The 12,134-nt window shown below is 38.1% G+C and overlaps 1 protein-coding gene across 4 annotated transcripts in view; it reads left to right on the top strand.

The window, feature by feature from the left end:
* Window positions 1–12,134, top strand: part of pcdh9 (protocadherin 9) — a 198,510-nt gene that overhangs the window by 164,056 nt on the left and 22,320 nt on the right. The gene's annotated exons all lie outside the window — the stretch shown is intronic.

Here is a 12,134-nt window from a genome sequence, read left to right on the forward strand (position 1 = left end):
AATTATGCACAAAATACTTTTGCAGTCCATAAGTGAACCATTTATCTGTCATTCACTGCCCATTGCCTGCTGCAAGCTGACATTTGATTGACAGCGTTTGGACTCAGCTTCTGTCAAGGCCATCATACGGCAGCACTCAAAGCAGAAGGCTTTGTGCAGGTAAAGCGCACTGGTCTCGCCCCAGGTGCTTCTTTATAACTAACTCAGACAGTTCAGCCACATCATCACTTTTTATCCCTCTTGAAACCATCCCATCAACATCTTCAGACGACTCCCCAGTAAACATGATCATAATATATTTAGCTTTTTATACTTTAGCTGAAAAGAAGAATCTTATTTTCCCAGTAACTTTCAGATCTATATCTACCCAACATCCATTCCATTATCACATTAAATGGTGACAGATTGTGAAAACACATGCGCAAAGGTGTGTATGTGAAATGTGTGTGTAATGTGTGTGAGAGAGTTTGCTTTGCCTCATCTAGAGCGACGGTCCCTCCTGCTGTGTTCTGAACTCTAACACCATGTGCTAATCCCTGTAAATGTCACCCAGAGCGTTGATAAGTTGTGTGTTGCTTACTGGTGTGAAATTTGTCACGAGGTGAAAACGATTCTATTTAATCTATCCTCCCATTACAAGCTGAAATTTTGCATGGCAGACAGAATTGCTCTGATAAAGTGTTTAATAGAGTTGTGTTATTTACAGTGTAATCCTTAAAGGGCTAAAGTATAAGTGAAAGAGGTCGACATTTATCGACCTTGCGGGGCTGTAACGTTTAACAAGCTGTAAAATTAACTAAATAAATCGAGTCATCGGGTGTGGTTCGTGTGGTGTTCGTCGATAAAGGTTTGCTCAGAGAAAAATAAAGGAAACAGAATTGTTTTTTTTATTACATATATATTTGAAATTTCATGAATTTAACTGATTCTTTAGAATAGAATAGAATAGAATGGAAAATATTTATTCATCCCCAGAGGGGAAACACACTTTTACAACAGCACAGTTGAAAAAAATAAAGTGCAAGGAAAAAAGAAATAATAAAAGAGATAATAAAAATTAAAAATAAAAACAATCTTAAAAATATACAGATTATTTACAATATTAGACATTTAACACTATTAACAAAATAAAATAGAATAAAATAAAAATAAAATAAAATAAAGTAAAATAAAATAAAAACAAAAAATAAAATAAAACACACGAGAAGAAAAACACACTACGGATTAGCATCAGGATATTTAAAGTAGAGAGTTAAATATCCTGACACCAGTTGGGATGAAGGACCTTCTATAACGCTCCGTCCTACACTGGGGGTGTCTGAGCCTGCCACTGAAGGAGCTGGCCAGCTCCTCCACGGTCAGGTGCAGTGGGTGGAGAGTGTTGTCCCTGATGGAGGATAGTCTGGAGAGTGTCCTCCTCTCTCCCGCCTCCTCCACCGAGTCCAGCGAGCGGCCCAGGACAGAGCCGGCCCTCGTGACCAGCCTGTTCAGTCTCTTCCTGTCCCGGTCCGTGCTGCCTGCTCCCCAGCAGACCACAGCGTAGTGGATAGCAGAGGCTACCACGGAGTCATAGAAGGTCCTTAATAGTGGTCTGCACACTCCGAAGGACCTCAGTCTCCCCAGGAGGTGGAAGCGACTTCGGCCCTTCTTGTGCACGGCGTTGATATGTGTGGACCAGTTCAGTTTATTGTTGAGGTGAACACCCAGGTATTTGAAGCTGTCCACCAGCTCAATGTCCGAGTCTGGATTCTCACCGGTTGATGTGGTGGGGACTTAACAAGAACCAGTTAATTAAAAACGCTTTTTACGTCATGTTTGTTAATATCAACATAAATGTATCACTACGAGGACACTTTAATTTGGCTGGTTCAACCCCTGATCCACAGTACTGTCAAGATCAATAATATGACAATATTTTAAAGATTTCTCTATTTAACTTTCTTCTTATTTTAAATAAACCGTTCTGGCATGACACAGTGGGGTCACTTATTTTTCAGAGGTGAAGGTGGAGAGAAAGTGTTCATGTCCAGTCTCAGCCCACCTCTTTAGACAACTGTCAGATACTTCCCACGCTTTAATTTTTGCTATGTTCACAGTGTGGGCGAACAAAGTTTCTCCAACTTTTTGTTCAGCCACATCCATATGTGAGCATGTCTATGGATATACTGTTATCTATGTATATATACTTGTACTATATGCTACAACTGTCAAGTTAGGAAGCACAAATAAAGATATATCATATTTGGTAAGAATACATTAGTTTACCTGGAGCAATACAGAACCTTTTTATAGAATATTTTCAGTGTGAAGCAAGAACTGTTTATGTTGCATCCATATACTAGAAAAGAACAACGTTCACAACCAGAAAAACAGGCTAGAGTAAATAACACCTGGTCTTAAATGAAGCATACAAATGTTAGTGTTCTTCCTGATGGCTCCTTTAAAAGACATCCCTGCAAATTGCATTCCCACTTCAAACCAAGAAATATTTAAAGTGTAACTAATGTGAAAACTCCCTTGACTCACTCACATTCAAATGTTGAAGTCTTCTTCTCCAAGATGCAGTAGGTCCCTCATCATGAAGATGTTTTAAAGTTATTATTTTAAACAGTTCTCCCTTAAATCTCAGCAAATGAGAGGTTACAAGGGTCCATTATGATATAATAATGGGCGTCCTCCAGTCAGCTGTAATCGAGCCACGCTTTGTTCGTAAAACAAGTCTCCTGGAGGTGGATGGATGGATGGATGGATGGGTGGATGGATGGATGGATGGATGAATGGATGGATGGATTGACGGGGCTTAAACACATGTACATATTTCAATGAAAAGAGAGTTTTGTACAAACAAACACATACAATAGAGTCCAACATCTATTTAAGACACACTTACATCAACACTATAGTTGACCTTTCAAAAATGAGCATTAATAACCAAATAAATAACTAAATAAAAAGTATGATCAATTAATTAAAAGTGATAAATAATTAATCCCTCCTTCAGTCTCTTGACAGCACTTCAGGCCACATGTGACATACATGTTAGACTTTAGCCTTCCTTATACACTGGGTCTCGACCGTAACTGTCTGTAATGCTGGGCATGTTTAAAAATGTTTCAATATTAAACAGACAAACGCACGGTCGGACATATAAAACACAGCGAAAACTAACGATAGAGCTTTTCAGTTCCGAAAACTTTGAGCCTGTGAGACTCTGTTCACTTTGCAAGTCGGGAATGTTTGAAGTTCTAATGCATATTCTTAACCACATTAAAGATCTGACCAGTTTCCTTTTAATACGGCAGCAGCCAATGGGCAGATAAGTTTTCACGTGTTACTCGTGTCCCTGGTGTGTTAATTAATATTTATATTTGTCCACTGCCTCAAACTCTGCCTTCAGGCATTTATTAAATTATCATGAGTTTGGGCAGAAGCATTACTGGGAGTTGTTAGCGAGAGCACCGCGGTTCTGATTCACCGTGCGTGATTTTTGTGTCGCAACTGCTACTCGATTCACCGCTCAAACACTTGCATACTAATCCCGGGGATGGATCGCCGTCGCGCGAAACAATATCGGCAAAAAAAGCATAATTGAGGAGCGGTATTTAACAGTTGTTTGTCTGCTGAATTATTTACACAAGCCAGCGATCGCTGAATGGCCTTTGGCAACTGGAACCCAAATACCCGTAGCTTTACAATTTTCACAATTAGACGCAATCCTGTGAGGTATATGACAGCGTGACTGGGAGGTGTGCACTACGTAGTGTTGAACACAGTGCTACTAAACGCAAGGCAGCCATGATAATTAGTGTTTCCAGCCATGAGCTCCTCGCTCGGCGTCTCACCCCCGCACTGACCCAGGAAGATTGGAAAGAGGCCCCGTGGCTCCCGAGAGACTAAGCCTGTCAGGTCTGTCACTTCTCCCACGACACAGGAATGAGCAGAGGTGTTTTAAATGCCAAACAGGACACACATGCCAAGCCTATCGGCAACGCCTGAATACAAGCCCTGTCTGTCTGCTTCCTCTACTCTGTAAATCCTGAAGCGGAGCTCAGGCTCCGTCGTCTGGGACGGCGTTCAACTGCTGAAAAGGAGACAGATCCAAAAAGATAAGATGATGCTATTCCTCATAGCCCTTTTGAATCCCAAACATCATTGAATTACGTCGCGGTGGTAATTTTCCAAGGTTGTTTTTTTTTGTTTTTGTTTGCATCATTTAGCTTTTTTCTCATATGAATATAGAGTTGAGAGACTTCCTTCTTGCAGTGCAAGGTCCTTTGTTTGGATTTGTATTCATGATTTCAAGCTTTGTATGTCAGGGAAAGTAACAGTTGTGAGTCGTGCCGCTGACTTAGCGTCATCCGCCGCTCTGTGTGCCTTCTAAACTGACTACTGATATTTGTTTGCTCCCTCTTTGTTCTGCCTCAACAAAAAGTTCAAAGTGGTGTAATGCAGATTTCAAGGGTTTTCAATAATTTAGGGGAGCAAAACTGCTGAGAAGCTCGGGAATGGAAAAAAAAAGGGAATAATAAGAAACCTGTGAAATCCATTTGACAAAACAGGATGTTTTTTGATCAATTGATGTTGAGAGAAACTGACATCGTTTTGATTCCAATTTGACTGGGTTTCAATAAAATGTTATTCATAAAATAAAGTGATATTGTTTTCTATCGGACACTTTTCAGCTGAAGCCTAGGATGCTAAAAATAGTTAAATACTGATACAGCTTGATGAAGTAGTGTCTTTATCGTAAGAGCCAACTAGATGGCACTCTTGATGGCCCGGTGAAGCTTCATGAAACAGTCTCATTATTTTCAAAGTACACTAGATGGCAGTCTCTGCACTATTTTCCTTTGTTTTGAACAACTGTTCTAATAAAACATCAAATATTTGTTTAACTCATGGCGCCACATACTGACCTCTAAACAACATGATGTTTCATGAAGCTTCATCATCTCATCACTTCTGAAAAATCGAAATATTTTTCTCGCTACATTAATTAGTTACACTTATTCAATTCACTCTATGACACAGGGTGAACAGGGGCTCCACCTGACTAGCGATTGGTTGGTGAAGCTTCATGAAACAGTGTCATGTTGTTTAAATGTCAGTAGGTGGTGCCATTAGTTTTAAAATGATGTGATGTTTCATTAGAAAGGTTGTTCAAAGCAAAGAAAAATATTGTAAAGACCGCCATCAAGTGGGCTCTGAAATAATGACACTGCTTCATGATGCTTCATTAGCCAACAACTACCTGAAAGACCCCCTCATTTTTAACCAATAGTTGAGAGATAATTCTGAATAATTGTTCCTATTGTATGTTTTTATTGCACATTTAGATTAATAAATAGTAATGGTCTTTTGAAGCTTCATAAAGCACTGGTTTTAGTTTAAGAGTGCAGTAGATGAAACTTTTCTCTAATATCCTTTATTTCAGAATCAGAATCAGAAATCCTTTATTTGTCCCGCGAGGGGAAATTCGGTTTAAACAACAGTAAGCAATATGTACCAAAAATAAAACACCCAGAAATAAAATAATAAAATGAAAAAAATCTAAATAGAATGGAATAGAAATTCTGCACTATATTATATATACACAACATATTTACAAAAATAACAAGAAGTTACAAAAATAACAAGAAGATGAGATTTATTTTGATCAGCTAATGTAATCACATATATTTTTCAACTGAGGGCACTGTCTATAAGCTCCAAAAATTAGCCACTGTTTCATGAAACTTCATCAGTCCATTAATAATTTCCAATGGTAATAGAAACACCCATTATGGATCTTTATCTAAAAAGCCACAATTGATATCAATTAAAATTAAAATATATTTTCAAATGGTTGTGATTCATATAACATCATCTTAAACATTTGCATCGAGGATATAAAAATAGCCTGTGGATATTTTTACATGATAAACCCCTCTCTTCAAGTTTACCGACAGTCATTTCAAGCACTATAAAGCAATCGTGACAGGATGTGAGTGTCAAGTGAAACGCAGGAACAACATCTGAGAGAACGGAGTCTGCTCAGAATTACCTGTGCCTCTAAGCCTTGTGCGCTCCCACACGACGTTAGAAAGTTCAGCATGTATTTGTGCAGATCTTAATCCCAGCCGAGGTCCGCGGCTAAAAGACGCAGAGGAGCTTAGAAGCGTATCCTTTGTCAAGTCAATTAGGAGTCTGCATATTAGTTCAGGTGATCAGGTGCAGGGAAATATAGACGGCCTGTTTTTAAAACAGTCATTTGACTCTGCTGTTACCCTGGTACTAAATAGTACTTATCTGTGATGGTTGGTGACCTGTCCTCATCACTCCCCTGGAGTTCCACAGGTGTCTATTAAGGGTACTCTTCTTTTTTTCTCTCTGTTATTGATCTGACTGGAATAATAAAGCAGATAGATGGATGAATAACAAAGCACAGTCTTTCCATTCGTTCATTCACTTAGTTAATCATTTAGTTTCTACTGCTTGTTCCCTTCACAGCCTTTTTAAACCTCAGACCACAGTGCCAAAACATTCTTTCTCACACTGTTAACATTGTAAAATAGTTTTAACCTTGGGTGCGCAAGAGAGTATTGTTAGGCAAGGTTGGGTGTTTGCTCTCAGATCGAGGCAAGTTGCACACTTTCTGTGTGGTGTTTGTGTTTTCTGTCTGTGCATGCTTAAATTCGCACTCCGTTTTCCTCCCCAAAACATGGGTTGAATTAAATACTAAGTCATGTAACTGTGTTGACCCAGGTATCGTTTATGTTGTCCAACGTCCCCTCTTGACGCCTCTTGTCTTTGCGAGCCTATAGTTGAGGATCGCGAGGGGTTTGATGTGAAGAGATGGAAAGAAAAAAAGTGTTAATAGAGCAAATTATAAACTGCATCATCCAAAGCATAACTGACTTTTATTTGGAGTAATACTTGCAAGCTTTGTATATTAATACGACAGCGCCTCAGATACTTTTATATGCTAACATTTCGACACATTTTTAATCGGCATGTACTTGATAAACTTGTTCAAGGTCAGGAAGTATAACCAGAATTCATACATAAATCGCAGCTGATTATAAGGCGCCCTTGGTTTTTTGAGAATATTTAAGGAATTAAAGTAACTGAAAAAGTCTAGAAAATATTGGACCATTAACGGTGTGACAGTGGTTGTTTGTCGATGGTCAACGGGCTGGTAACCTGTTCATGGTCTCCCTAGTCTCTCGCCCTAATAAGCTGTGATAGTCTTCAGACCCCTCTTGGTGAAGGAAAGTTTAAACTTTTCAAAAAAATCATGTTTGATTTGGACCTGTATTATTCTTGTTATATTACTTCACCAGCAAAACCCACAATGGTATCCATATGCATTTATTTATTTATTGTTTTCCTTACAGCACAATTGACTCTGATCTTTAACTGCTTTTTTTTCAAGGTCTGTATCCTGTTTAAATCTGAAATTGTAATTTATATTGATTAATAGATGCTTTTAGCTGAGTGAATTTGCATGTATTAACCCTAAGAACTCTTTTCTACCACTTCCACATTCATTATCAGCATCGACATGTGCAAGACGTTCTTCTGTCATCATAATAAATGCACATTTCCTCTTGACATACTGAATGATGTCTTTGAATTTCCACATGAAGCCAGTAAACCACACATTTCTTAACACTCCTACTTCATTACCCATATAACACTTATTTGTTTAAGAGAAACAACTGCTTGTTGAGGAAATTAACTCTAAAGCACACAGGAAGAAATGATGCAACTTCAGTAGCAGATGGTTTTAGAGAAGAGACAAAGAGTAACTCTATCCTATCAGGGGGGCCATATGTGCCATGGATGGCGTTCTGATTTGTGGTGCGTGAATAAAACAGATGTTTGCTTTAAGATTGCTGAACTTTAAAAAACAGCTAGAGAAACTGGCAAGTGAAAAAAGACTGCAGAAGAAAAACATTGTCTTATCACTTATGGTCATGTTCTGACAATTTGGGCGAGGTGTGTGGTGGTGGGGTGGTCTCAAGACCACTCTCCGTGGTCAATGGTCTTTTCGTGTCATGGTCTTGGCCGTTCATGGTCTTTTCTTTGTCTTTGATTCCCTCTGTCTCACCCTGTTCAGAGCCTTAATAGAGGTCTTGAAACATATTGGTCCGTGTTGTTCTGCTTCTTTATTGATACACTTGTCGCAAGCATCAACACACGTCCTTACAATCCAATCAAAATAGATACTGTGATAGCTGAGGAAATCAATAATACAGACTAAAATATGATTGCAGTGTTCTCCAACTCGACTAAATTATTGTTTAAATGTGGACGATTATTTTTCCCGGCCTTGTACTCAATCTGAAGAGGTCTGTACTTGGTCTTGTTCTTGGAATTTTCTTGATCACGACTCTCTGGTCTTGATAGTCTCTTTCCTTCAATCTTGAAAAATCTTTATCTTGGTCTTGTCTTGTCACTCTTACCTAAACAGTGTCTTGGTCTAGATCTGGAAAGGTCTTGGTCTTGTCTTGACACACAAGTTTTTTTTGGGGGGGCTTTTTTTAAATTTATTGTTCTGGTCTTGGCCTTGGCCTTTGTAATGATCTAGGTTCCTGAAAGTGACAGTGTTGATTTTCACTTGGAAAAATGATTGTCTTGTCTTGTCTTGACACTCTTAGCTTAAGAGTGTCTTGTCCTTGTCCTTGTCCTTGTCCTTGTCCTTTACCTTGTCCTTGTCCTTGTCCTTGTCCTTGTCCTTGTCCTTGTCCTTGTCCTTGTCCTTGTCCTTGTCCTTGCCCTTGTCATTCTCCTTGCCCTTGTCATTCTCCTTGTCATTGTCCTCGTTCTCGTTCCAAGTCTTTTTCTTAGTCTCTTGTCTTGGTCTCGATTTGGAAATGTCTCGGTCTTGACACAGTCTTGGTCTCAATCTGGAAGAAAAATGTCTGACAATGTCTTGTTCTTGATCTGGAAAAGTTATTTTCACCTGGAAGAATCTCTGTCTTGTCTTGGTCTTGAATGTTTTGATCTTTTTCTCAATCTTAAGAAGTCTTGATCTGGACATGGTCTATGTCTCGGTTTTCGTCTTGGTATCGATCTGCATAAATCGTTGTCTTGATCTTTATCTTGAGTTTTGACACTATCCTAAGTTGGTAGTGTCTTGGTCTATTCTGAGGCAGTGTTGACTACAAGTTGACTACAAGTCTTGTGATCTTTATGTAGAAGAAGAAAGAACACTAAAAAGCAGGTGATATGGAGGAGCTTATTTTGCCATGTTATTTTCACCACTCTTGCTTTTCACCTAAAGTATATAAATGATGTTAATTGTATTTTAAAACATTTAAACACTGTTTGATTCATCAAAATAGTTTGCAACATCACACAAAACAATACATTGTATCAAAATAATCATCCTTAATTATTAAAACAGTTTTTTTTGTCATTTCTATTTCACGAATGCTATCGCAGCACAAGAGTGAACCAACTTGATGGGATTGAAATTGACAGTATAAATGACAGGCGCTCACTAATGTTGACAACTGCCAGGGACCGCCTGGGGTGTCACATGATCACTCATGATAGACCCTGATGTGATTCAGTCGGATTACTGCGGTTCCAAAAAGTGGGCCGTCGTGACCTTTCCCCCGGGAAGAAGAGCTGTCTGGGCCAGAACAGCTTACAAAGCTGTTTACTCTGTGTCACTTTTGCAATTTGCACACTATTGTTCACAGTCATAACCTTTTTCTGCCAGAGGTTCTTTTAATTTGTGTCCTTTAGAACCAGACCTATGGTGTACATCCTTATAATGTTTTGTTTTTTATTAATTCATTTCCAAAAACATATTTTTAGGTGATTATTTTGTAAATGAATGTCTGAGAATTATTTTTCAATAATGTACTTTAACCATTAAAAACTATGCATTTTGGATCCCATATAAAGTATAGTCATACAAATAGACTAATTTAAAATAACCTCTGTTTAATGCATTTTATTTTTCATATTGACTATCGAAAATATGAGTCTTGATACTTATTATCTAAGACACTAGACAAATTTAACTCTCACTTCTCATGCTTAACAATGGCTAAATATCAGCATTGATCGCACATTTTTTAAATTAATGATACAAAATCGATATACAGTTAAATAATCAAATCTTAAAACTGCATGCATTCATGAACAGATGCCGTCCTGGTGAGCCTTGAATACTGTGAACGTGTCATTGCAAGAACAAAAAGGGAAAAGTGTCTCGGAGAGATCAAGCCGTTCCTTTTTCCATCTTTTTAATTACGCGATACCCCTGACACTAATATTAGAAATTGAATGTCAGTGATATTGATATTTTTACAAAGTGGATGTAGATGAATGTAAGATTGTGCTCCAGGGATGGCTTCAGAATCGGGAATAATCAAATTCGATGAATTTTTATTCTTCTTAATCATGAGAGGCGAAGTGGAAACAGTAGAGTTGATTAAAGTGCAGTTGAGATTCATTCAGTCTGGCTCAAAGGAGTGTTTTAAATAGAAGTCCATTTAACAAAATGTTATGTCCTTAATGGAAAGGTAATAAGATGGTCTTTAACTTTTATTGAAATGTGGAGTCATTCACATCTTGATATACGCTTTGGAATAGTTACACTTTGTTGAGCAGCCAGGAAACTGTGACGGATGGAAGGTTGTAACTTCCTCTTGTGTGATAAACGGTGAAGAAGAAAGACGCATTTATTCATGTATTTTATAAACCAAGGGCGTGTTTGTTGGTGCTACCGCTTCACACTTCATTTCCAGCTTCCAGCATTCTTCCTTCCTGTGTGACAAAGAATCACTGAAACAATTTCAAAAAATTGTTGAAAACAGTTGAATCTTTCATCAAAACAATACAGTAGATTCAAAATAAAATTGCTAAAATAAATGAGAAATTCACAAAAACAAATCACAAAATCTCGGCTACAAATCAACCAAATCATGAAACAAAAAAAATAAAGCGACTACGATTGTGACCTGGAAGTTGCTAACTTACCATCACCATGGCGACAGATACAACTTGCCCTTTCTTATTCAGAGGTGTAGGAATGTCTTCGGATTCATTCTTTCTTTTGGCAGATCCTACCAGCAGCGAGTAGCTCCAGCATGAGTTAGTGACGTTTTGTAGTATTCAACCCCTAACAGAACCTCAAATGGGTCACACTCGACGTTGTTTTGTCTTTTGTTTTGTAAAGTTGTAAATTATTTAGGTAATTTTGTGTTTTTTTTGTGAATTTGTCATTTGTTTTGTGGATTCTTTTTTCTGTGAATTTGTCATTTTTTGGGGGGATTTTTTTTCATTTGTGAATTTGTAAATAATTTTAGTGATAGTTTTTTTGTTTTGTGAATTGGTTATATTGTTTCAGTGATATTGTGTTTTCTTTCTCCGTAAATTGGTTCATTTGTAGTTGAGTTCTATAAATCGTATTTACCATAGGCGTCAGTGTGCGAGTGGTTGTCTGTCTATGTGTGAATTGTAAAAGACTGGCCACCTGTTCAGGGTGTCCCCAACCACTCGGCCTCACTTGTCCGGCATGAGCCTGATAAGGAAATAAGAGATAGCAAATAAATGAATGACAAACATAAACAACCAACAATGGGCCTCACAAAAAATAGAGAATTTGCGAGACAAATAGGGTCGATGGTCCCAATTAGTTAAGATGGCATTCTACTAGAAAATAAAGAAACAAAGTAAAATTATGTAAAACACAAATTGATAAATAGTGAATACAATTTAGCCTATACTTTTACACCTATTTAACATGTATTTTATGAAACAATAAATCACGTTCCAGTAAAGACTTCGCTATCGCCGACCTCTCTGATCTTGGAACAATGCCTTCAGTAAATCTTTTTGCACCAAAGTCAGCCTGTTTGTGTATCGATTGTCTTGTTGTGGTGGCACGTAATGAAGGGGGGATTTAGAAAAGCTTCTCCTTGTTCCCCCCTTTGTGTGCGCGCTAATTAACCGGTACATCCTTTGACCGCCAATTACGGGCACAAGCGAGAACACCCTTAAAAAGCGTATGGTCTTTAGAAAGTGTTGACATTCATTGTTGAACGTCCTGCATCCTTTCACCCTCTAACGAATTTAGCGCAGACCCGGAGGTCAAGTCTTTAAATAAAAGGAATTAGAAGTGTCAAAGGCCG

The sequence above is a fragment of the Callionymus lyra genome, chromosome 6 (genome assembly GCF_982586985.1).
Source record: "Callionymus lyra chromosome 6, fCalLyr1.hap1.1, whole genome shotgun sequence".
Taxonomy (NCBI): domain Eukaryota; kingdom Metazoa; phylum Chordata; class Actinopteri; order Syngnathiformes; family Callionymidae; genus Callionymus; species Callionymus lyra.